The sequence below is a fragment of the Mus musculus genome, chromosome 12 (assembly GCF_000001635.26).
Source record: "Mus musculus strain C57BL/6J chromosome 12, GRCm38.p6 C57BL/6J".
NCBI lineage: Eukaryota > Metazoa > Chordata > Mammalia > Rodentia > Muridae > Mus > Mus musculus.
The window spans coordinates 90,173,310-90,198,561 of NC_000078.6; the positions used below are offsets into that span (position 1 = coordinate 90,173,310).

A 25,252-nucleotide genomic window follows, 5' to 3' on the forward strand; every position below is an offset into this window, starting at 1 on the left:
AGACTGAGCAAGACATTTGTTTGGAATTTCCTTTTTTATTATTATTACTTTCTTTATTTACATTTCAAATGTTATTCCTTTTCCTAGTTTCCCCTTTCCCCTCTGAAAACCCCCATCCCTTCCCTGCTCCCCCTGCTCACCCATCCACCACTCCCACTTCCTGGCCCTGGCAGTCTCCTATACTGGGGCATAGAACCTTCACAGGACCAAGGATCTCTCCTCCCATTGATGAACCAACTAGGCCATCCTCTGCTACATATGCAGCTAGAGCCCTGAGTCCCACCACACGTTTTCTTTGGTTGATGGTTTAGTCCCAGGAAGCTCTGGAGATACTGGTAGGTTCATACTGTTGTTCCTCCTAAGGGGCTGCAAACTCCTTCAGCTCCTTGGGTACTCTCTCTAGCTCCTTCATTGGGGACCCTGTGCTTCATCCAATGGATGGCTGCGAGCATCCACTTCTATATTTGTCAGGCACTGGCAGAGCCTCTCAGGAGATCTATCACCCTGAGGATCTATCCCATAGACAACCACCAAAACCAGACACTATTGTGGATGCCAACAAAAGCTTGCTGACAGGAGCCTGATATAGCTGTTTATAATTTCTAATAAATGTCATATAATAGAAGAAATTTCACCTCATTAGGTAGGAAACCAAGAAGAGACACATTAGCCCAAGGCCCTTTCAAAAGGACACACTTCTGATGAGCACATAACACCCTCTAATTACACTATTCAGGGGACCAATCCTTTTGTGAATGGAGACTCATCCAAACCATAGCAAACTCTGAGAAGCTAAATTACTTGACAAGTGCTTCAATAGAACAAGAGCAGAATCAAAATTCGTTCCTGATTCTTGCACCGCACCACCTCAAACACCCCGCCTACTGTACTATTTCTGACTTGTTCTTTTATTGATAGGTACACTCTTGGTAATATACAAATAAGACATTTTCTGAAACAGTAATCCATGCCTAGAGTAGTTTCAGTAGTAGTGTTTCTGACCCTTGGTACTCCTGACCTTTTGGGCTAAGTGACTGTTGTGCATTGTGGCTGGTTCCGAGATGTGCTATCAGGAGCGACATAGGGTACTGAGTGGGATGTGTGATTTCTGTCCACTGTATGCCAGTAGCAGGTTTCCACAGTGTAAAATGTCTTCACTTCAGAGTGAAATCAGCGATGACTAAGAATCACTGAATTAATAACCGGGTCTTTAAGATGCATTTCCTTTACTCATCATTCTGCTGTACCTTAAATGCCACGCTGGGAGATAGGAGATTGTGCCCATATGAACCTCACTCACTCTAGCTTACCAGGATTCCGAAGAGTTAAAAATACGTACTATAAATAAACTCTTGATAAGATAATGAAATTTCTTAGGCCTTAGGTTTTCAGTAATTCCTAGCCAGAGAGGAGAAGTTTGTTCCTTTGCTTTGTGTGCAAACATTTGAGGCCTTACCAGATTGGCAGCATGCATTAAAACAAGCTCCACCTCTCTGATCACTTATCAGTTCAACATTTGTGTTCCCTTCAGTTCAAGGGTGAGAGTTGGGACGGGGAACATTGTTCATAGACTCCTACAAAAGGAATAAAAAAAATAAAAAGTACAAATGTAACCAAGAGGGAAAGCTGCCATATTTGAACTTTGATCCAAGACTACAGTGTGGTCAAGCATTCTTTACCACAATTAAAAACACTCTCATAAGTAAATTCCTCAAGCAGGACAAAAATATATCAATGAATCAATCAAACCAATATCTTCTAAATATCTGCCCTGAAGAAGTTCCTTCCTAAGCTTTCAGGACTGGCTTAAGAGTCACAAGATCTGTTCTCTTTTGTCAAAAAGCATCCACGTGGTCTAGGTGGTCTTTGGTAGAAAATAGAGCATAAGCATCTGTGTGCATCCCTAAATCCTAAACTACTCTCTACTTTGTTGCAGATTAATGCCATGAGGAAATGACAGTGTGAAAGTCTCATGTGTAATGCACTCCATGATACACACACACACATCTAATCCTGGGATCCATTCAGATACTGACTTTCACAATCCACTCCTGATTAGTTGAAACTTACCTTTAACAAGATCCACAGTTGCTATATGCACACCTAAAACTTAGGTCACCCGAGGCTAGGCATTGGGGAGTTTTGTTGAAATATTTTTGATAATCATTGATGTTTAGAAAGCTAAAAATAGTTTTCTTCTTGCAGATTTACTATTAGCATTGCCCAGTATGCCAGCCAATAATCACATTAGCTACTACTGAGGCTCTACTTTTTTTCTTGAGAAACATTTATAGCCTGTATACTTTAAATATATATATTATTATTATTAAATGTACTTTTACCCAACTCTTACTTCTTGTTAGCTCCTATCAAATAGTACAGAACCAGAATATAACATGTATTATCTCCTTTTGGCTATTTTCCACCACTAAGTTCTCCACATCACTAATAAAATAATAAGCATGTGCTCCCATAAACCTTCTGAGACTACGTAGTATTTTTTTTAACCAGGGCCAATAACATTATCTAATTCAGGGAGTTGCACGAGAGTCAAGAGAGGGTGGTGGGCAAAGGCAAGAGTTTTAGAATTTGACCATGAACAAAGTCCCTTCCCACTTCTCTCCTCTCTTAATATCTCCTCTTACTACCTCCTCGAGTAAGTCTTCACTGTTGATAAATTTCTTTTTTTTTATTATTATTATTAGATATTTTCCTCATTTACATTTCCAATGCTATCCCAAAAGTCCCCCATACCCTCCCCCCCCCATCCCCTACCCACCCACTCCCACTTTTTGGCCCTGGCATTCCCCTGTACTGGGGCATATAAAGTTTGCATGTCCAATGGGCCCCTCTTTCCGGTGATGGCTGACTAGGCCATCTTTTGATACATATGCAGCTAGAGTCAAGAGCTCCGGGGTACTGGTTAGTTCATAATGTTGTTCCACCTATAGGGTTGCAGATCCCTTTAGCTCCTTGGGTACTTTCTCTAGCTCCTCCATTGGGGGCCCTGTGATCCATCCAATAGCTGACTGTGAGCATCCACTTCTGTGTTTGCTAGGCCCGGCATAGTCTCACAAGAGAGAGCTCTATCTGGGTCCTTTCAGCAAAATCTTGCTAGTGTATGCAATGGTGTCAGCGTTTGGAGGCTGATTATGGGATGGATCCCTGGATATGGCAGTCTCTAGATGGCCCATCCTTTCGTCTCAGCTCCAAACTTTGTCTCTGTAACTCCTTCCATGGGTGTTTTGTTCCCAATTCTAAGAAGGGGCATCTGCCTCATGTCTATGTGTGTGTACTTTCTCCCATTAAAAACAAATGATGGCTCAGGCTGACATTTAATATAGGAAATTTCAAAAGGAGAGCTGCTGGAGATGTGTTTCTTAAATAGAAGTGACAGTGTACCCTTTCTTAAGCTATATTTCTGTACTCTGACAACATGATTATGGAGCAAATCCATCAACAGACCTGACCCAAACAAAACAAAATAAAACCTAAAAACCAACCAACCAACCAAACAAACAAACAAAAAAACTAACCAAACAAACAAACAAATAAACAACAAAAAAAGATTATTTTTATCTGTAAAATCAAGATTGTGGTTGCGATTACTAGTCTCCAATGTTCCTTAAATCTACTATGCACTCATGAGTGCTTATTGTACTTGCAGCTATCAAATACATGTAATTTATCACTTTTGGACCCAGTTGGTGTATGTTTGTTTGTTTGTTTTTCTGAGAATATCTTATGCACTGAAGTTTACTCAGAAAGGCAGAGAATTAGGAACAAAGCAACTTCTCATCTTGCTTATTCATCCTTCCTTTAAAAATCTCCAATTGTAAATCATTCCTACGTGAGGGTTTTGTTTCAAGGGAGTAAAATGAGGTAGATGATACCTGCACGAGATTGTAGGCAACATAATTCCCGCCACATCTCTCTCTTCACAGACAAACAAACCAGTAGGCCTTGAAATACCCTGAAAGCTGAAGTGGGTTTGCTCCTACTTTATGGCTTAGCAAAGGCTCTAGAGATGTCGGTTTTGGTTTTGGTTTGAACATGCTGCTACACAAATCATCTGGGATGCCCTAGATTTTACCACATATTCAGAAATCCTGGCTTTAACTGGAACCTTCAAATTGTAATATTTTGTTCTGTAAAAGCAATCTCTGATTTTTTTTTTTTTTTTACATAAAGCTACATCTCAAATTTTGGCCTAGTCTAGAATCGGCACTTCTCTGTTTAGCAAGCCATTTACCTTTATATCACAAGTGGTGGGTATTTGACTTTGGACGATTCTTTTCCTTTATGATCCCACTATTCCTCCTCCTTCTCTATCTAAGCAGGCAAGAGGAGCCTGATTAAATGGAAGTCTGTCTTATTGCTTGATGCTCTTGCTTCAGGAAGTGGAGAAAGGATGCTTCATATGTTTGTCTTTATTTTTTTGTCTTATTAGACAAACCTTTCTCTTTAGTGGATTTCTAGTCACAAGATAAATATCTATGCATCTTGCAAGTTAAATGCAATTATTGCTATCATGCCTAGAGCCTTTCTCTCCCTTTAAATGTCCCTTAGCATTTCAAGGGAAACTGTAAACATCTGCTAATATTAAAATAAAGTATAGTTACCCAAAAGATAAAAAGAATATACATATGTATATAAATAATATAGTTACTATATATATTTATAGTAACTATTTTACATATAATTTATGTATGAAGAAGGATATCATACAGATGCTAAAACACTTGGAATCAGGGGAGAAGGAATATATTAACATTTGGCATATGAGAATTTTCCCCAAGCCATTAAGCTAGTACATAACTCAAGATTACTTATAAAGGAGTTAAATAACACAGAATGGAGCTTGTTATAATAATGAAGATTTATAACAGATAATAGGCAAGCAATTATAGTAACTATAGACATTATTTATACACAATTCACTTGTGAACAGGTTGTGCTTTTAGTCTATAGGCTGGTTAGAAAAAAGAATAATTTTGCTACACATACTTGTTGAACTCCATAGGGTACATAGCTCTGTCTGGCTTATGTTATTCATTATTTTTAATGAAGCCATGGAATTTACAGGAGAAGGTAGAATTTTGTAAATTGAAAAAGCATATTATATTTTTTAAGTTCTAAGTCAAATTCTTAGGATTTCGCTTGATGGTGCAAATAATACAAATTTAAGGATTACTTCTGAATATTATTTGATGATAAATATGATTGAAATAATTTATTTTACAAATCTTTAGTGTGTGTGTGTGTGTGTGTGTGTGTGTGTGTGTACATGTGCTGGTGCACACATAAAGGTCAGAAGACTACTTACAATTATCAGTTTTTCTCTTCTATGATATGTGGTTCTGGAGTTTGAATTCAGATTGTCAAGTTTGGCAGAAAATGCCTTTGCTCGCTGAACCAATTGAACAATCTTGGTAGTTCCAAAATTTCTTCAATTCCACATTCTATGCATATATTTTAAGTCACATCTTTGGAATAGTGCTTCAAGGATTAGAAATGTAGGAAGGTCCCATTTATGAGACAATAATGCTCATTTGAAAGCATGTGACATAAAACTATACTAGCACCGTGCTCCTTGTGAAGCATCCATATGAATATAAACATCATAATCCGCATGGCGTTCTTCTCAATTAGAGCAATCATCTAATACTATGTAGCTCTAAATCTAAGTTCAATGATTGTTATAGGAGATGATATTGTTTCATAGAAGCTACAATTTAGTTGTCAATAAAAGTTCTAGAATATATGATTCAGGATTATTCTTTAATCATGATTATCTGGGACTACCACCCCAACTATCTGATATAATTTGTCTGTCCTTCTTTGTTCTCTACTTTAAATTTGGCCATATTCTATGTTTTACAACGTTAAGTTAACATGAGAGCTTAGACTTATGTATAAACAAAGATTTCAAATGCATTCACTTCTGTTTACATTTTCTATGAAGCTTCAGAGTCTCTCTAGTTATTTGAAGTCTAAAAAGTATTTTAAATTTCTTTTATAAAGGATATACAAATGTGTATATACTTATATACATGTGTGTGCATATATCCTTTCCTTTATAATTCTATGAAGGAGAAAGATTAATTAATGGGAGCCTATGCTTTCAATCACTCAACCAATTATAATCATATTGCAGCTCAACACAAAACGATAAAGTCTTCTAGAAACTGGATCAATACCTCAGTAGGCTAAAGATTGTGTGTGTTTGGGGAAGGGGTGGCAGAAGGGAAGGATGGAATGAAGCAAGGGCAAGAAAGCATGTTTAATCTTCAATTCTTGGCATTAATGTAGGTTTTATTAGATTCCCAGTAATATTTACAGTGTGCTGTGTGAAATGCATTTCTTTCTTACACAGTGTTCTATAAGTCTCTAATGCATTGGGTGAGCCTGGACAGCTTGGTGTCCCATTCTCTCTCTCTCTCTCTTTTAAATTTAATTTGGTCTTTAATTTGTTTTTTACACTCCATATTCCATTCCCCATCTCCCCCATCCACACTCTGATGGCTCCACATCCCACACCTCCTCCCCACCCCATCCTGTCTCCATATGGATGCCCCCATTCTCCACCCCACCTGACCTCTAAACTCCCTGGGGCCTCCAGTCTCTTGAGGGTTAGGTTCATCATCTCTGAATGAACACAGACCGGGAAGTCCTCTACTGTATGTGTGTGTGTCTGTTTAGTGGTCCAGTGTTTGAGAGATCTCGGGGGTCCAGATTAATTGAGACTATTGGTCCTCCTACAGAATTGCCCTTTTCCTCAGCTTCTTTCGGCCTTCCCTAATTCAACAACAGGGGTCAGCTGCTTCTGTCCATTGGCTGGGTGCAAACATCTGCATCTGACTCTTTCAGATGCTTGTTGGTTTCTTTCAGGAGGCAGTCATGATAGATTCCTTTTTGTGAGTGCTCCATAGCCTCAGTAATAGTGTCAGGCCTTAGGACCTCCCCTTGAGCTGGATCTCACTTTGGGCCTGTCACTGGACCTTCCATTCCATCACTGTAATTATTTCAGAAAGGAACAATTATGGGTCATATATGTGATTGTGGGATGGCACCCCATCCCTCATTTGATGTCCTGTCTTCCTACTGGAGGTGGGCCCTATAAGTTCCCTCTCCCTACTGTCAGGCATTTCATCTAAGGTCCCTCCCATTGAGTTCTGGGACTCTTGGTTTCCCATTCTCAAATGCCAATTGGACATACACAGTGTGGCATAAGAAGACCTCGGGATTAGATATATAAGAAAACAATGGCAATTCAACAGAAATCAAGCATAAGAGTTACTTCAAATACTATAAATGAGTTATAAAAACATATGCCACTGTTTTAGATATTAGAACTCTAGGCCAGCTATTTTATCTAGATATTCCTCTACCCTCATCAGTAGAATGGATTTGCACAGAGGCATCTTTCTAGTTATGTATTCCCTCATCATTTAACAAGTTTTTATTATATATGTAGTATGTGAATCTGTGCTAGGCAATGGGTACACAATGAAAGATTAAACATAGCACCCTTATTCAATGATGTTTTAGATAGTGGAGAACCAAGAAAAGTACATGAAGAGGTAGTGATAATCCTTCTAATGAGCAATAATGGCTCACATATTGCGCCAAGTTATTGAATCAGTCTACATAATAAACCCACTAGGATAGGAGCTATTTTTAATCATTTTACAAGTAGGCATACAGAGTCTTTTTAAGATCTGCTAACCCTCCCAGGTCATAAACAAGGGCATGAAGATCCAGAACTCAAACCCCGTGTGTCTTGAAGGAAAACGTGCTACCTTACCTCGTACCCCACCCCCAACTCCACACAGTAAATAAAAATGCTATTTTATTTTTGACTGAGATCTAGAATCAATAAAAGTCACACTGATATGTCTAAATTATACATACCTGGGTACCACATAGAGTTTAGCATGCCTGAGGGTAAGTTGTGCCCTTGGTTATATATCTTTATTGAGATAGAATTAAAGAACGCAATCATTCATATATGTATATGAATTCCCTCATCAATATATATATATATATATATGTGTGTGTGTGTATACATATATATATATATATATATATATATATATATATATATATATATATATATATAGTCTAATGAGTTTGGACTTCTGATTTTATCATCATATCATCAGTTTTGATAAATAAACATAGCCACTGTGTTTGACTTCACTTGATAAAACTTTTCTACTCTTTCTAGCAGCAAAATATGAATCTCATTCTTTCAGTGAAGCAAATGCGAGGTTGTGCACATTTGCTAACAGATACTTTTTCCAAAGGCCAAGTTTTAAATTCCACAGGCTTGCTTTTTCCCATACCACAACTCTTTTTGATGCTCCCCATGTCAATGGGAGTTCAGTCCTTGAGAACAGTTAAAATAGTACTGTAATGCTCATTCCCATAGAAACACTAAGGAGGTCAAACTCGGGATAAGTGGAAGAGTCAAATGTGTTTACTCACACTCAAAATCAGCAAACAGCAATCAGGCACAAACTCCAGTTTGACTACTGAAGTACTCCAGATGGAATTGCATACAGAGCTCAGTTTCCTGCTTGACAAACATAAAATTCACATGCAAGTTTACCACTGTGTCTCACATCCCACTGTATGCAAAATACTCGGTAATCCTATTATTAAAGATTTGCTAGAATACTTTTGCCTATTGTAAAACTGCCACCCATTCACATAGAATTAAAACAGATTTGTATTCATGTTAATCACACTCTGGTGATATGGTTTTCTTAGATTTCAGTGGTGAGATCTTTTTTTGCAAATGTCTATAAATGTGTGAAAACAGAAAATTCTAGAAAGGCCTATATCATAATCTATCATTGAGTAAAGGACTTCAGTGAAATAATAGTGAGTAAAGGTAACACAGACCCAATACTGATCCTAAAATACTCCTTAGAACATCTAGAAAAGAGTTTGATTATTAGCATTTTAGAGATAAAGAAACTCTGTTTGAGAGATATTAAGAAGCATAACCAGTATTACTGAGCTAGTCAATGATGGAAGAAACCTTGGTTTAAATATACCCAGGGGCACCTTGATGGTTTTATTTTGACCACTGATCTGAAAACTTTTTCACTACCTGGCCCCATAGTAATTTTATAGATTTTGAAACCCTACACTTAACTGAAATGTTTTATTTAGGAATCACATTTATAAATACTATATATGTACAGCTGGTTTCACAGGTCATTCCTGCCATCATTCAAACCTGTACTTGTATTGCAAAAGCAACCATAGATAATATGTTTAGGAATGTGCATGGCAAGTTTCTAATGAAACATGGTGTGATTACACATAAACAAGCTGTGATGGGCCCTGATTAGTTGAGGGGGCTCTGAAAGAAATTATGTATATTTTGAAGGCTATGGTTATGCTTGTTTATTTACTTAAGATTACGGGACCTTGAAAATCTCTACTGGATGAGTTAAATCTCCAGGGACAATATACTATACACAGTTCAATAGTGCTGCTACACAGAGAAATGTAGAAATACTAGTTGGGTGATTCCAGGATAAAGGAATGGAGAGACACCAAACTTGGACAGGGAATCTAGTTTCATGTATTTGAAGACATCAGACACAATAAATAGGCACAAGAGCAGCAAAAGAAACGAACAAACAAAAACTGTGTACTCTTTCCCATCCTTTACAAGAAAGGCACAGATTCAATTCTGAGTTCATGTGTGTTATATTGTACTTTGCTTGGAGCCAGTTCTGATGACAATGGGAATCATAATTTGTCTAGTTCTGCTACTGCCACTGGGTGACTGCAAGCTGAAGTGATTCCCAACAGCCTTTCCTCCCTTTCCCTTAAGAAGTTGCCAACTGTTTTGTATAAGCCCTGGGCTCTCTCACTCAGTGACCTAGACAGCTCTTGCTAATCCTTCTCCATGAAGGTGGCAGCCACAGGGAACATCTGTCTTTTCTTTGGCCAGCTCCTTTTGGCCTTCATTTTCTTGCCATGAGTTGTGTGTCCTAATGTTGACAGCTTTTGTTTGAGTCATGGGGGCTGACTGTCTTTACATAAGGTTTAGCTTACTCCCTGCCGTGACGTTTCTGACACTTTAGAATCTAGTTCATCATTATCAAAGGTGCACACCAACAACAGCAACAACAACCAGGCTAGGAATTTTATTGAAGTGTTTAGAATAAACTTTTAAAAAATTCAGTTTGATCTTTATCTTTCTGCTTCCCCTTGTTTCTTGTAAATACCATTTATTTCTTGTTTCTATGGATTTGCTTGTCTCTCTGTAGATTCTGCATACAATGAGATAATGCAGTATTTTTCTTGCCATACAACAAAGCCGCTATGAAGAATAAGTAAACATAGAAGTCTAACGTACAACAGAAAGTGCCGCATTATAGCATTGTGTATATTCACAATTTACCCAAAACAGTTGAGCTATAATGTGTATATATACACATTATATGCATATACATGCCATTGTTTGAGACAGAGGCTGTGTTACTTCACTTGCGTGTATAATTAATTCATTAGTTGTATGTTTATCAAGATGTCAGACCATGTTAAACATCTTAAACATATAAAAAGAAGATTTCAACTTTAAAAATTCAAACACATACAATGAATTATATGTACAAAATGGGGATTCTTTGCATTTCAGTAACCCCAGTGTTACCAGCAATAAAATCACCACTCAAAAATAGAGTTTCCAATGTCAAAATAGAAAGCATAACAACATAGTTTGTTTCCTATAACTCAAACAACATGGAGATAATTTCCTTTCAAGTTATCTTTTATTAGCCAAATACAGTAAATTCCCCATGAGTGTTAAATTGCTTCTGAGCTCTCTGCCTACCTATAAATAACAATATTATAATCCTGGTAAAGAGTTTCCTTTATTAGCCTTAAATAAGTAAATATATTTGGAAGCAATAGGAAAATGGCAAATACTTTGTTAACAATTACTTACAATTTTAAACAAAATTTATTCTATCAAAATAATTTTTTTTACAATCATAAGTGATTTTTCTCTCTTTTTTTCAAAAGTGTAGATTTGCCCAGCTCACCTGGAATCTATGAAAAAAATGGAGAAAAAGATGACTCAGGCATCTAGGAGAGTTAGAAAGCACACACACACACACAAACACACACACATATACATATATACGTATATATATATATGCATCTAACATAAATGGTAATGTAAAATAAAAGACAATTTAGAATCTTAGACAGCCAAAGTTTAAAACTGTCTATTTAATTCTCTGTACCTGTATAAAATTGTTGACAATTTCCTTAAGTGAAATTCAAACTGAAATAGAACTTTAATGCCTTTAAGATGTTCAAATTAAAGGCCGACTTTTCCTGAATTTCCTGGGTGGCTATAGTTCCTGGCTCAGGACAGATGGTATAGATGAGTATAAAGGCTCTCCTGGGAGAGGATATGTGGTTTTCAAGGAGCCATGAGCTTCCCTTGAGGAAGGAGAACAATGGAATCTAACAGATTTGCTTCATTTTGTGACTCTTTCTGACCTCTGAGAATTTTGAGCTCGAGCAGGTCCATAAAGGGAATTTTGAAATACACTTAATAGAGTTGTTCTTGAAATAAGTCAACTGAACTGAGCCAGGTGCTACAGCACATGTTCTATAAGCCCTGGCCAATCCTGATCCCATACCTTTCTAGGAAACTCTAGTCTCGCTTTCATTCTCCGTAGCTGAATACAAGCAGTACCAACCACTTATTCAAGCACATCTTCCTCCCTAATCTTTCTGCAGTAAAAGAGTACATAACTCCAGCTGTTTCTGATCAGCACTGAAGCCAAATATTTCCAAGGACAGAATGATATGAGTGACGTTGTTCATTTCTTGCTGTCTTGTTTCTCCTGAGTTGCATTCATCAGTCTTTAGACAGCATCCTTGGGTTTGATGGGATATTTCAAACCTTGTTCAGAAGTCTAAACCCTTTGGAAGGATTCTAGTAGAATTGAAATAATTCTTCTTGGCTGAATAATCAGAATTCAAATCTTGAAACCAAGAGAACTGCATGGTTTCCCTTCACTTGTCACATCTTTCCCTAATTACACCCTAACCTCACTAATGTTGTAAGTGCTATCTGACAAGACAGCATGGAACATCAATAGATACTGTGTGAACCCAAGAAGGCAAATTGAGTCACTCAAAAGCCTGATTTTAATGTCTTGGATCATTACTGCAAAGATAAAAGCAGGTCTCTAAAAGAGTGAAATTCAAAGGAACCTAGTAATTAGGGTGGTAAAAATACTAGGTCACCTGATACATTTCCCTAGTTGGTTCAGAAATTTCTGTACAGTATAGGCTAATTTTATCAGTCTAATTTGAAATGTTATAGATGATATAATTTGTCCTTTTTTTTCTGCTGAGAGAATAGATCTGTCTGATTTCTTAGGCTTTAATTTTCTCAAAGTCTGTTTGATTAGGAATGTCAGTTGAAATTATTCTGAATTATTTCTTTAAACCATGATTATTTATTTTGTATAACTTTTTAGGAAGTGCCGAGTTTCTAGTGAATATATAAAAAAGAGCTTTGGTTTGAAATAACTTTAGATGTGTTTCTTAGATTGCCAAGATTTAGTACCATATATTTAATATTGCAAATGACTAAGAGAGGGCAGGGTATTTATATTTTACTGATATGCCCGAAATTCACACATTTCAAATATATAAGAATCTTAATTGTCGCAGAACCTTTTAAGTTATATAATTTAATAGTTTGTTGGATGACAGACACCTAACTTTTGAGGGATCAGAGATTGTCAGTGATATGCATGTCCTGTCATACTTAAGATCCATCAGTAAGTGATGTTATGGTGTATTGCAAATTATGGAAGTAGATTGAGAATAATATTTTACAGCACTTGCTTTTTAGTATGTCCATTGGTTTTATAAGAAAACGTGAGGGCTGGGGAGATGAGTCAGTGAGCAAAAGCGTTGTACTGCTCTTGCAGAAGACTAGAGTTTGGTTTCCATTACCCATTTCCGGTTGTTTGTAATGGCCTGTAAGTCCTGACACCCTTTGCTGCCCTCTGTAAGTTTCTGGACTCATTTACTCATCCCCTGCCTTGCAAACACACAATTGCACATAATTAAAGATATTTGTAAAAGAAAAGGACAAAATGCACACCTACCACAAGCAATATAATGGGCACTGTGACATAAATAAATATTGTAAATTTATGAATCATTTTGAGTCTATCATCAGCTATGTCCCTAAAATTATTTATAAAACCCCTAATGTTAAAATATTGTTATACAAGGCATCACACACACGATAGACTCTAATCCTCAAGCCATGACATAAGTCATGCTGTACTTCTAATGACTGACAAGTGTATGTATCTCAATGTTATTCAGAACATTAAACAATGTTAGTTGTTCTTCCTCTTCTTCAACACTTCAGTCTTCATTCTGATCCTGATGGTTTTGATGTTTTTTGTTTTCTGGAGCCTACCTATCATTCATATGCTAAGGTATGTCATTCTGATACTGGTTCTTAATTCCTAGGGAAATGCACTTACAGGGGCTGCTTTTTGCTAAACTATAAACTATAAAACACTAGTGCTTAAGGCTGCTTTTTAACAGCCTAGGTTGAAGGATGGAACTCCTTTTCCCTAGCTTTTCCTTTAAAGGTTTTGTTTTGAATATTGTTCATTGATAGAAAAGGTTGGAGTGAATAATCCCAGACCAGCAATTATTCATATCCTAATGTAACATAAATTGTTCATTTAAGATTACTTTCTAAAAGTTAGGCTGAAGGATGGAAGTAAAAGCTAAGTTTGTTCAGACAAAGAGTGTGTGAACTTGTAGTAACCCTGTGGAGCCATTAGTGGCAAGTCACAGGCATTGGTAGGGATCACAGTGCCAGGCAGTCAGAATGCATCCTACTCTTTTTAGTAAAGTGTCCACTCTTCATTCAAATAATGATGAGAAGAGGTTAACTAGGGTCTGCCCCTTCTTAGAGAAATGGAGAAATATCCATTCTTCTTGACATTCCTTCCATTTTCCCTCTATGGCCTCACCTTTCTCTTCAGGGGCTGTATTATTGCATCACATCTTGGATTTGGTCATTCTTTCCTCAGAAAGAGGCACATGCTAAAGTTATGTAGCAAGGACCCAGGTCTGTGCTTCCATACCAAGTCTTCATCCATGGCTCTGCATTCTAAACTTCTTTCCAAACTCCAGAGGCAGAGCCTAAGATGCTTTCTGCTTCCTATAGGGCCTTGGTGACAACCTTTGTGTAAGAGAGTTTTTTGTTCTCTACATCAAGTAAACAGTTCACAGATTCAAGGGTTCAGTTTAGTTCTAGACTATCATTTCTAGTTTTCTGTATGTTGTTTGTTGTTTTGTATTTCTGTGACTCATAAGGCACATAAGACTCAAACCTACTACCTCCATTTCCCTTTGTTCCAAAGAAATTAGGAAACTAATTGGTAAAAGAAAATGTATTTATTTATAGTTTGAAATATGAAGGAGATGAGAACCTTTTTCCCAGTATGTGTGTGGCCATATTACAAGTTATTGAAAACATATGTAAGTGAAGCTGTGAGATAGGTAAACATGGTGGGAAGGAGACATTGGCCCAGATTGCAACTGTTCTACACCCAAGATAGTGGGGTTTTGTTGTTGTTGTTGTTGTTGTTGTTGTTGTTGTTGTTGTTGTTGTTTTGTCTTGTTTTGTTTTAACTCACATCTAGGCCAAGGTATGAGATCCACCATTTTTTGAATAGAAAAGAATCTCAAGATCTGTGGCATGTATTATGACACTCTTTTCTACCACAGTACAAAGATTCATTCTCTGATAGGTATAATAAATATTGTGCCATTCATTTGAAAATCAACTTGAAGCACCTACTTCCTCTTGTCTGATAATCATATCAATTTTTCAAGTGAAAAAGGGCAGGGCAAAGCCAGAAATACTGGAAAGAAGCTCAGTTGTCTGTCTTTGGCTCTCTTCTCCCAGCTTCAGGATAAGATCAAGGCCACAGTTTTGATGGGTTTGTTATATAGTGGTTAGGATTCATCTGGGATTATTGAGTTGGAGGAGCAGTTTAGGTGGCTGCATGTGGCAGGAGGAGGGGTGAGCACCCCCCCCCCAAGTATGTTCAGTCTTCCCTTCACATCATCTTTGTTAATGGGCCATATGCTAATGAGTCTAACAGCCAGCCTAGAACCCTAGGTAGACTCAACTGCTTAAGGGAGGAATAAGACACGGCCATTTCAAAAAGTCCAAGTAAACAAACACTGGAATGAGCAGTTAAATGCTTTTTTTATTGTAAGCCCTGGAAGAGAAAGGGCCTGATTGCTGTAGTCATGTTTTCCTCCTAAAATGTCTCCTCTCATTCTTGCAAACTGGTCTCTAACTAAAGTTAGAAATTAGCAAATTTTGGTGAGGAATTCTGTCTCTCTCTGTCTCTCTCACACCTCCCTCTGTCTGTCTCTGTCTGTCTCTGTCTCTGTCTCTGTCTGTCTCTGTCTCTGTCTCTGTCTCTCTCTCTCTCTCTCTCTCTTTCTCTCTCTCTGTGTATGTGTGTGTGTGTGTTTTGCTCTACTCTGGCATCAAAAATGCTTTACTATCTGTGCCACCTCCTAACTCTATCTATTCTCTTCTTTAACAACTGGTATTTTGAAGTTAACCTTTGTTTCTCATACTATATCATAGGTCTTTGTTAATTTTTCTTTTCTTTCTTCATTTTCTTAGTGTATTTAATCATCCTTCCTTGAATTAAATTGTTTTTAAAGGAAATTACATGGCCATTTTAATAATTTATGTCTGTATTTTCTTTGGATCATTTCAAAAAGTTCATTTGCATTTTGGGGTGTGTATCATAAATCAGTACCATTTATTAAATTTGTTGTTACTATTATACAGCATATAGTCTCTTCCTTTGTCTTTCCTTTCATCTTCCATTCTTCTCTTTTTAAAAGGACGGTTAATTTTTAAAAAACAATCTTTACAATAATCCAAACATTCTCCAGGTATTTCTCTGAATTAAATACATTGTTTATAATTATTCTTTGTTTGTAGCCAGATTTGAGGCCATACTGCAATCTCACAAACAAATCAATTTGAATGAATCTTCCAAGTAGAGTTAATGAGGCATTGTACGAATTCAAGATGTACTAAGCTACTGCATTCCCTGGGGTGACTCCTTCACTAGAATATTTTGATTCTTAGCCTACATTATAATGTATATTCAGCTGACCTTTGAATATTATGTTAAGTGAATTATGACTGTTAACTTGATCACTCTGAAGTCGTAGAAATAGTATCATCCTAAAAAAATAGGCAAATATACTGTTTCTTAATTAATAACTCCATGAGGAGAGACAGTATTCAGAATATGGTCTCTGATGCTTACCTAGGCTAGTCTCCAAGTTCCAAATTCCAATGACGCAGAACTATGAGAAACAACAAATCAGGAAAATTATGTTTCACAGATAGTCTTTGAAGACTCTATAACCTTACAATAACTATTGTCTTCTCTCAAGTAAAAAATGGTACATTTTTGTAAATGTTTATAGATTTTCAAGAGTCTCAGAAACTACTTTGCGATTAATTCGAAAGTTGAACAGAACTCTTTCAAGAGAGAACATCATGGTAACATGAACACACCATTTCCTATATACACATTTTTAATGTCATTAGACTGTAAAGAATAACGCCAGCAATAGAAATAAGAAATCTTAACTTGCAGTTCTACGGAAAGTAAGAAAATAGCAACACACGTTTTTCAAAGAGATTGAGTTTTTATATCTCAGGTAAGTAACCAACAGACCCAAGGAACATATATTCTAAGCCATTTCTATATTCACTTAAAAATAATGAGTAGGAGAAAAATTAAAATAGAAAATAGTACTAGAAAAATGTCCTAAATCTTACATTATATAAAAAGATGGATCTCTTAAACTTGGGAGTCATATCCACAAATTATCAAGTTTCATTTGATTAAAAAGAGTTGATAAGAAAGAACCTAACACTGTCTGAGGACTAACATGGGCTCATGAAAATACATCACAATAACAAACTAGTATGAATGTGTTCTTGGTGAATTTAGCAAATGGAAAGACAGTGGGAATGTTATAAACTCATATGCATAGTGGTTCAGGAATTTCTTCCTGAACTGGACAACATAAGGAAAGTGGGGAGGAAATCTCTTTGATGTTTATTACTTCTCTAATGACCTTCAAAGTGTGGCAAAACACTTCACTTCATTTGGGAGAAAGCACAAATAATAAAAGTAGCATTTATTACATCATGGTTTCTATATGTCAGGCTTCGGTTACAGCTTAGGCAAGTGTCTCTCATGAGCTTAAATGTCTGATCAGTTGTAGTCAAACTTTCCACTGGTCACCTGGAGATGTACCTGTATGGGGGAGATTAGCTGTGTTACTGGTTGCTCACATTCACAGGGACAGGGAGCTTGTTTAATTGCATTTGTCTGGCTGTTTCTTTCTACCTGGCTGTCCTCACTACCTCAATTCCATAACTTGTCCATCTCTTTATAAACCTTCTTAAGTGTCTCTCTGGCTTTAGCCTCCTTTTAGGGACTATCTGAGAAACAAAGAATCTCTACACCTTTTATGACTTAACTACTAAGTGCAAACATTGTTCGTGTTTCTACCACGTCCCACTCCTTAGGATCAGGTCTATAGAGCTGGGGAGATGGCTCAGCAGTTAAGAGCAGTGTCTTCTCTTCTAGAGGACCCAAGTTCAATTCCCATCACCTCCTGGCAGTTGAAAACTGATTATAACTCCAGCTCTAGGGGATTCATCACCCTCACACAGACATATATGCAGGCAAAACACCAATACACACCAGAAAAAGTTCCCTTAAATGATTCACGTCTTCAGTTCAGCTTACTTCTAAGTTTTGAAAATCAAACCTCGACTCAGAAATTGCAAGGCAATTTACAAATTGCAATGAATTTGTAGACGTTAATAAAGCTACACTGCAATCTTCCTACTTTGCAAACATTTTCAGTGACTAAAATAAATGTACAAAAGATAGGCTTATTAAATTTTGCTGATGACATAAAGCTAAGAGAAATACTTCCTATAAAAACCAAAAGAAACCCAGAGGTAAACATTTTCTTATCAGTTTGAAGGCTGTTATAAAATAAAAAAGAAAATAAATTTACTGAAATGTAATTAAAGTCCTACTTTGAAGTTCAAAACGTGCATTGAATAGATACAAGATTTACTAACATTTAGGGGAGGCAATTCAACTGGGGGCTGCTATGGGCTTCTATTGTTAATAAGGAAAACATCGAATAGTGGTTGTTTAGACAGTGCACACCTGTACCTTTAGCAGGTCACAGGTGGATCATGAATGGAGTAGAAACAGTGACATTTAGATCCTAAGGGTACTATGTAGCTGGTTCTAGACTTAGGGCATTCCAACTTATAGTTTTTGTTTAGCTTTATGGTGTTATGAAAGCAATACACATTCAATAGCACACATGCTTTGAATTTTAATCTTTGTATAGATTAGAAATGTATAGTAAGGTACTCTATCCTGATAGTGGCTGAGGCACGCAGTGGTAGTTATAAGTTAGATGTATGATAATGTGGGGGGTGATAATAAAAATTCTAGAGTATATAGCTGAGTTATATTAAATATATGTTAAACTTGACTTATAATGTGCTTATGGTAATATAACTCCGTGATAAATACAGCAGCATCTATATTCACTCGTGGGCTTGGACTTTAAGGAAGGTCTGTCTACATTACAGTTTGGATCTTGAATGTTCCCAAAGTCCTATATGTTAAATGTTTAGTATTCACGATGCCCACATTAGAGGCAGGGGGAACCATTAAGATATTTTTAGCTTGAAGCATCCTGAGGAAAAAAAATGCAATAGAGATGAGCATATTTGATTTAAAATTAGTAAAAAGAGCATGGTACTGGCACAAACACAACCAAACAAAAACTGCCAAAGCACACACTTTAAGAAAAAAAAATCATCTTCAAAATGGTGTTGAGGAAATTGGGTATCCACTTGTGGAAAGTAAAATTCAATTTTTATCATTCACCATGTACTAAGATCTACTCCAAGTGAATCAACGACCTCCATGCTGAACTTGAAACTCTGAAAGTTCTAGAAGAAACAAATACTGAGCACACCACAACATATAAGCACAAGTAAGGGGTTTGTAACTAGGACTTTATGCACTTAGGAATTAATACCAAAAATTAACAAATGGTACCAACAATTAACAAAAGTTATGAAAGATACTTAGATCACCAAGGGTATGATGGGGACAATGACATCTAGGCTTCCTCTTTGTTTCCTAGTTAGTAAAGGGAGCAATTTTGCTTCAACATAGTCTACTGATGTTTCTTCAACACCCCAAAGCAAATGGGATCCTCTAAGCTTGGATTGCAATTCTAAAAGGATGAGTCAAAGTATAACTTCTCCATGTTTGAATTAATATCATCAGATATTTCATTATAGTGGCAGAAAGCTGAGCAATGTAATCTAAAATACCTCTACTTCTATGATTTGTCTGGTACACAGTTTGCTAAGTGCTTCCCATAAAATCCCTCAGTTAATTCTCCAAACAAATTCATGTTATAGTTATTACAAAAATAACATTTTATATGTAAAGAAACCAAAATTTGGGTTGAAGACATGGCTCAGTGGTTATGAGCACTGACTGCTTTTCCAAAGGTCCTGAGTTCAATTCCCAGCAACCATATGGTGGCTCACAACCATCTGTAATGGGATCTGATGCCCTTTTCTAGTGTGTCTGAAGATAGCTACAGTGTACTCATATACATAAAATAAATAACTCTTTAAAAGAAAAATAAAAGAAACCAAAATTTACACACATGGGAATGCATACATTTTCTAGAAAAGAGAGATGCAAATTCAGAGAGTCTACCAGCATATATTTCATTAATTTATATAGCATGCCAACTTTATGATTGGCTTTTCTATAATAAGTTAATGATACAGAGCATGACAATACTGAAAAAAAAAAAAAAAACTCCAATCAAATTCCTTCAAAACATTCTCTTTGACCATGGGAGGGAAGGAAGATGTTGCCATCATCTAAACTTCATTGTATTAATCCAACATGGTTCCAACATGGTTCCAAATAATCTTGTTAAATTCATAAACTTGGAAGAAAGTTTAGAAGATATGAGCTGAAAAGGTGGAGAAAGGAGCGTAAATGATGATGTATGTCTTATTGATTGCATCAGAGTGTCTTCAGCACCATAATTGTCCAATAAAACGTGCCCCCCCCCATACATATACTTTTAGGATTTGAAAGAATCATTCAGTGTTAAAGTATGTGCATGAAAAGTGTGTTTTCAGCCAACAACAGACAGGAAGGAATAGGAACAGGGCCACTTAACGAGCTAGATATAGAATACCACCTTTGCCTAAACAGTTCAACTTCTTTTGCAAAGGAAGAAAATGGCATGTCATATGAAGAAGTGAGTTCTGTCAGTCATGCCGAGGTCTGTATGGTGACCACACTTCTATCTATCTTGTTCATTAGGAAAAGTAAGTCCCCCAGGCTGAAGGAACTAGTTAAGTGGATGTCCAAAAACTCCTTACTTAATAATGCCCATGTGCTCTGGGTCTTTAAATCACTTTCTCCACTTGATGAGTTTTCTGTTTTAGAAGATTAATTTCTTTGTCTTGACACCCTAAAGGATCAAAGTCCACGACATACAAATAGTTCCGTTTCCTGCAGCCTAAAGGTGTGTCCTGTCATGAGGATTAATGAGATGGAGTTTGTAATTGCATTCTGAGCTCTTTGGTTGAAAAGCACTTTATAAATATAACATGTTAGCTCTGTGTTGAGGTCCATCCATTCCTTACAAGTGATTGAACATTCTTGATGTTCTTTGGGGAGTACACTTCCCTATCTAACTCTAAGAAAGCTGTTTTGGGAAAGCTCCACGAACATGGCTAAAGCCACACTCAGGGCACCTTTTCTTCAGTGTTATATAGTTGCTTTGAAACTCACAGAGTGTTCCTTGGGGACAGAGGCCTGGCAAGAACCTATGAACTTGAGCTGCTGGCATTGATTTTCTTTTGCTACCAGCCCTTGTCCATAGACCTCAGTATCCAGCTAGTCAATAGACTCTTCTCTCTCTCTCTCTCTCTCTCTCTCTCTCTCTCTCTCTCTCTCTCTCTCTCTGTGTGTGTGTGTGTGTGTGTGTGTGTGTGTGTTGACAGAGCAACAATGAAAACTTTTCTGTCCTGATTCTGTAGCTCAAAACAAAATGCAAAAATACCTCTGGCATTAATTTCATCCAGATGAATGTTGCTACAGTTATTCCTATTAGCGTGGCCGCATGCTTGACAACACTTCAGATGGTATTAATAGTCGGCTTGCAGAAAAGCATTTTCTGCCAGCCTGGTGCAAATTGCCAGAACCTTTAAGCTGCTCTTCCTCAACTTGGTGGCACTACATCATCATTACCTGTGGCTGGAGGAAGAAATCACATTTGTCAGGGCCTGAATTGCTCTTTTGCATTCAGTGGTTTTTAGAAACCCACTTTGCTTTGGAAAAGGAATTAGCTAAATATATTTTAGAAAATGTAGACATATAAACAGCAACAGCTGGATATTCAGGAGGATATTTAGAATGCTTTACTTGTCTTATTATTAGGTGTTCTTTGAGTGATAACCTTAGTGAGACCAAACGGGATATACTCATCTTTCTAGTGACAGCTGATAGCATGAACAACATGGGAACAAACCATAGAACCAGTGTGCTTCCTTTGGATGAGAGGGAAGTTATGTTAACATTATTGTCCTCAATAAATCTAGTATATATATATATATATATATATATATATATATATATATATATATACATACACACACATATATATCTCCTAGTACAGTATCTTGGACTGTGGTGTTAGAGATGTTGCCTTTTGTTCTATGCAAGAATTTTCTTCTTGTGTTCATTCAGTTCTCCAGTTGCCGGATGGTTTTATTCTGTGGTGGTGATTAGTGAAGATCAAGAGATTTTAAAGAGATACTGTTTACCTTATTTTACTGTTTATATTACTTAGACACTTTGACCCTCAGAAAGTTCAGTGGGAAGGGTAAACGGTGAGGTAGTTCTACAGAATGGTCAGTGTTGTGTGTATGAACCAGTTGGCCTTTGGTGAGTTCAACTCAGAGCCTTCTGCTCTTCTCAATGTTATAATTTCACAGTGCATATTCTGAACGTCTCCAGAAGTGGTACTAGTTGATAATAGTGCTAGTAGACTGTAGAAAACCAATTATATAAAATTTCAATAACTTGTCAAGAGTGTCAGAGAATAAACATGTACATATTCTACTTCAAGTAGACTAAAACATGGCTATTTGTTTCTCTAAAATTTTCATTCTATGTAGAAGTCCAATTCATATAATTAACTTAAGTACTTATTATAAGAGCTCCCTATTCAATTTATGAGTCACTCTGTGTGGTAATAACTGATGTTTCTGTCAAATCAGTAATTCTTATGCTTTATTTGAAGGAAATTATGACTTACTGTTCATAAGGCCATTCTATCCTGAGTATAGCATTATTTTTATTGAGTAATTAATTATACTCTTTAAGTGTCCATGCTAGCTGTTATATGAAATGTACAGCTTAATGTCATTGTGTATTTAATAAGAGTGTATATGGATTTAAAGTGGTTTGTGCAGCTTTCAGAATAGTCCTCTGTATGAATTCTTATAATAAAGAATATATGCCCTTCCTTCAACCTCTAGAATGGGGCTCGGGGCAAATGAACTCATTCACTTGCACATGTTTCTAAAACAGAGATTACTAGTGCTTTAGACAAATTAAAATAAAAGCCAACAAGAACATGAAAAGAGACTAAGAACAATGTTAATGTGGTGACTTAAACCAATGTGGTTTTCCAAATTGACTTCTGTCTTTCATGACTTTTAACAGCATGCTAGATCACTATCCTTGGTGCCAGATGGTATTAGTCTGGTGTCCAAGACTTAAACCATGCTTCTAAATGTCTTTAAAGCTGAGGTGGAGAAGAATGGACTGTCTATATTTTCAGAAAGGTCAGAGATTGATTCCAGCTGTGCTTTTCTCCATTGTTTACAGAACAGCTTCCTCCCCCCCCCCTACTATGTCCATAAATGATTTCCTACACTAGTTTATATTTAAAAGAGGATGAATTATGGATATCTGGCTCTTTGGGAAAACCAGGGGGACCCTGTATATTTACAGAAAACAAATAAATATAACCTAAATTGATTAACTTTGTTGTCTAGATGACCCTGGCAATTTGGACCTTTAGTTATTTCTGTATTGGCCCAGCATATTAGTAAGACTTCCCATTTTATATTTATTTTTGCCTTTACTAATTCATTATAGGGAGTACAATGCAAGTCATCACTGTCTTTATCAAAGTTGTCAACAATAACCATAAATAAAAAATACCCAATGCAGCAAAATTTATTGAAGGTGAATTCTGCATAATTCAATTGCCATTCCTCGATATGGCATCTCATTGTCCTCTAGAAGTCCACATTATATGCCACCTGCTGAGTAGAATTAACAATCAGGCATATGATTTTTTTCAGAAAAGTACTCCATTTATATGAAACATTTAAGAATTATCTAATTTTTTTCATTAATAAAATACAAAGTATACTGGTCCTCCAAGAACAAATATCACCACGATCAGTAACTGGAGCTGCATGACCAGTTAAACCAACATCCTTAACTATGGCCATATAGAGACAGCAAGAAACGGCCCTCTTTCTTGATTTTTCCTCTTGCTTATTGTCTCCTATTCTTCATGCTACTACACTTTAAAAAAAAAACTTAAACTATCCATTAGAGTCCAGGACTGTTTATTTTTCCTCTTTTCTACATTATTCATCAGTAAGTTTTTGTTTATTGCTGGTTCTAGGTCTAGGACCCAAGGCCCTAAGGCTGCTGGATAAGAAAGCCTCCAATGGGTTCTGACAGCCCATTGATATGTCGATACGTTATAATTTATGTAGGCAGCTAGAGATCTTCACTGTGGGCTGGAAGCAGATCCATGTTGCTTCTCATGAGCCACTGGCAGAAAAAAACCAATCCCAAGGCAGTAAGGATTACTCGGATTTTCAGAATAATGTTTTCATCAGAGAAGTCTATGGGGAATCACCATCTACCAACATTGCTATTCACTTTCTTTCTTCAACCTTCTCCTACTAAGCCCCTCAGAGCAGGTCCTCATTGTCACAGTTCTCAGCCAGTGGTAACTGGTGCCATGCAATGACTCTGTGATTGAAATGCGATGGGTTGCTTCTATTTACTTGGTCTGAGGCTATACTACAACCTACTATTCACTCTAGCTTCTGGACTTCTCTGTAATTTAATCCTCAGCCATCTGTTGTTTTGTTTTTTTGTTTTTTTTTTTTTGTTTTTAAAGATTTTTGCTTCCTTTTTAAAATATTAGTAATTTGAAGTAGAGTTTCCTAAGTTTTAACACAGGCCTCTGAATCAAACATGATGAATTAAAGTGTACTGGTTCTTCCTAAATCAACGTGCAGTTGGCTGATGAGCTAGAACAGTTCCAAAAGCATGCCTTCATTATGTTGTTATTTGAGGCATATTCATTAGGGGTGTGTCTCCACACCAGCACTCTCCAAGTTTCTCCTAATTAGACAAACCACCCAAGAGTGGTAATAACAGTTCCCGAATGAAGAGAGGGCATACCAGTAGTTAAAACACAATGTTTGAGCCTGAAACTAATTGAATATTTCATGCCCACAAGCAATAGTCTTCACAGGTTTTGTGAATGGATGCTTGGTCTGGAAGACCCTTTCATAGAAGGGGGATTAGTGGTGGAATGAACTGTCGAGTCAGCATATTCTAGCAATAATGAAGTATAAATGCTCAAAAGCTAGAAATGTTCTATAATGGTATAACTTCCTTTGCCTTTAGTTATGTTCCTTGTAGATCCCATCTCTTTAAAATGTCCAGCAACAACAATAACAACAACAAAAAGATAGAGGTCTACGGTGCCCCATGTTCTAATCTGCCAGTTTCATCTAGTTATTTCACTACTAGGGTTCCCTTTTGGAGTAAGAAATCTCCCTTTAGTTCAAGCTCTAGAGGCCAAGGCAAGAGAATTACTCTGACTTAAAGCTAACCTAGACGACAGTCAGTCTTATCTCATGCACCCAAATCAAGCAACTGACCCACCAAGCAAACAAGCAAAAACATGTAAC

At 36.8% G+C, this 25,252-nt stretch overlaps 1 protein-coding gene across 51 annotated transcripts in view; it reads left to right on the forward strand.

Moving 5' to 3' along the window:
• Nrxn3 (neurexin III) overlaps nucleotides 1–25,252 on the forward strand; it is a 1,612,235-nt gene that overhangs the window by 1,450,609 nt on the left and 136,374 nt on the right. The window lies entirely within an intron of this gene.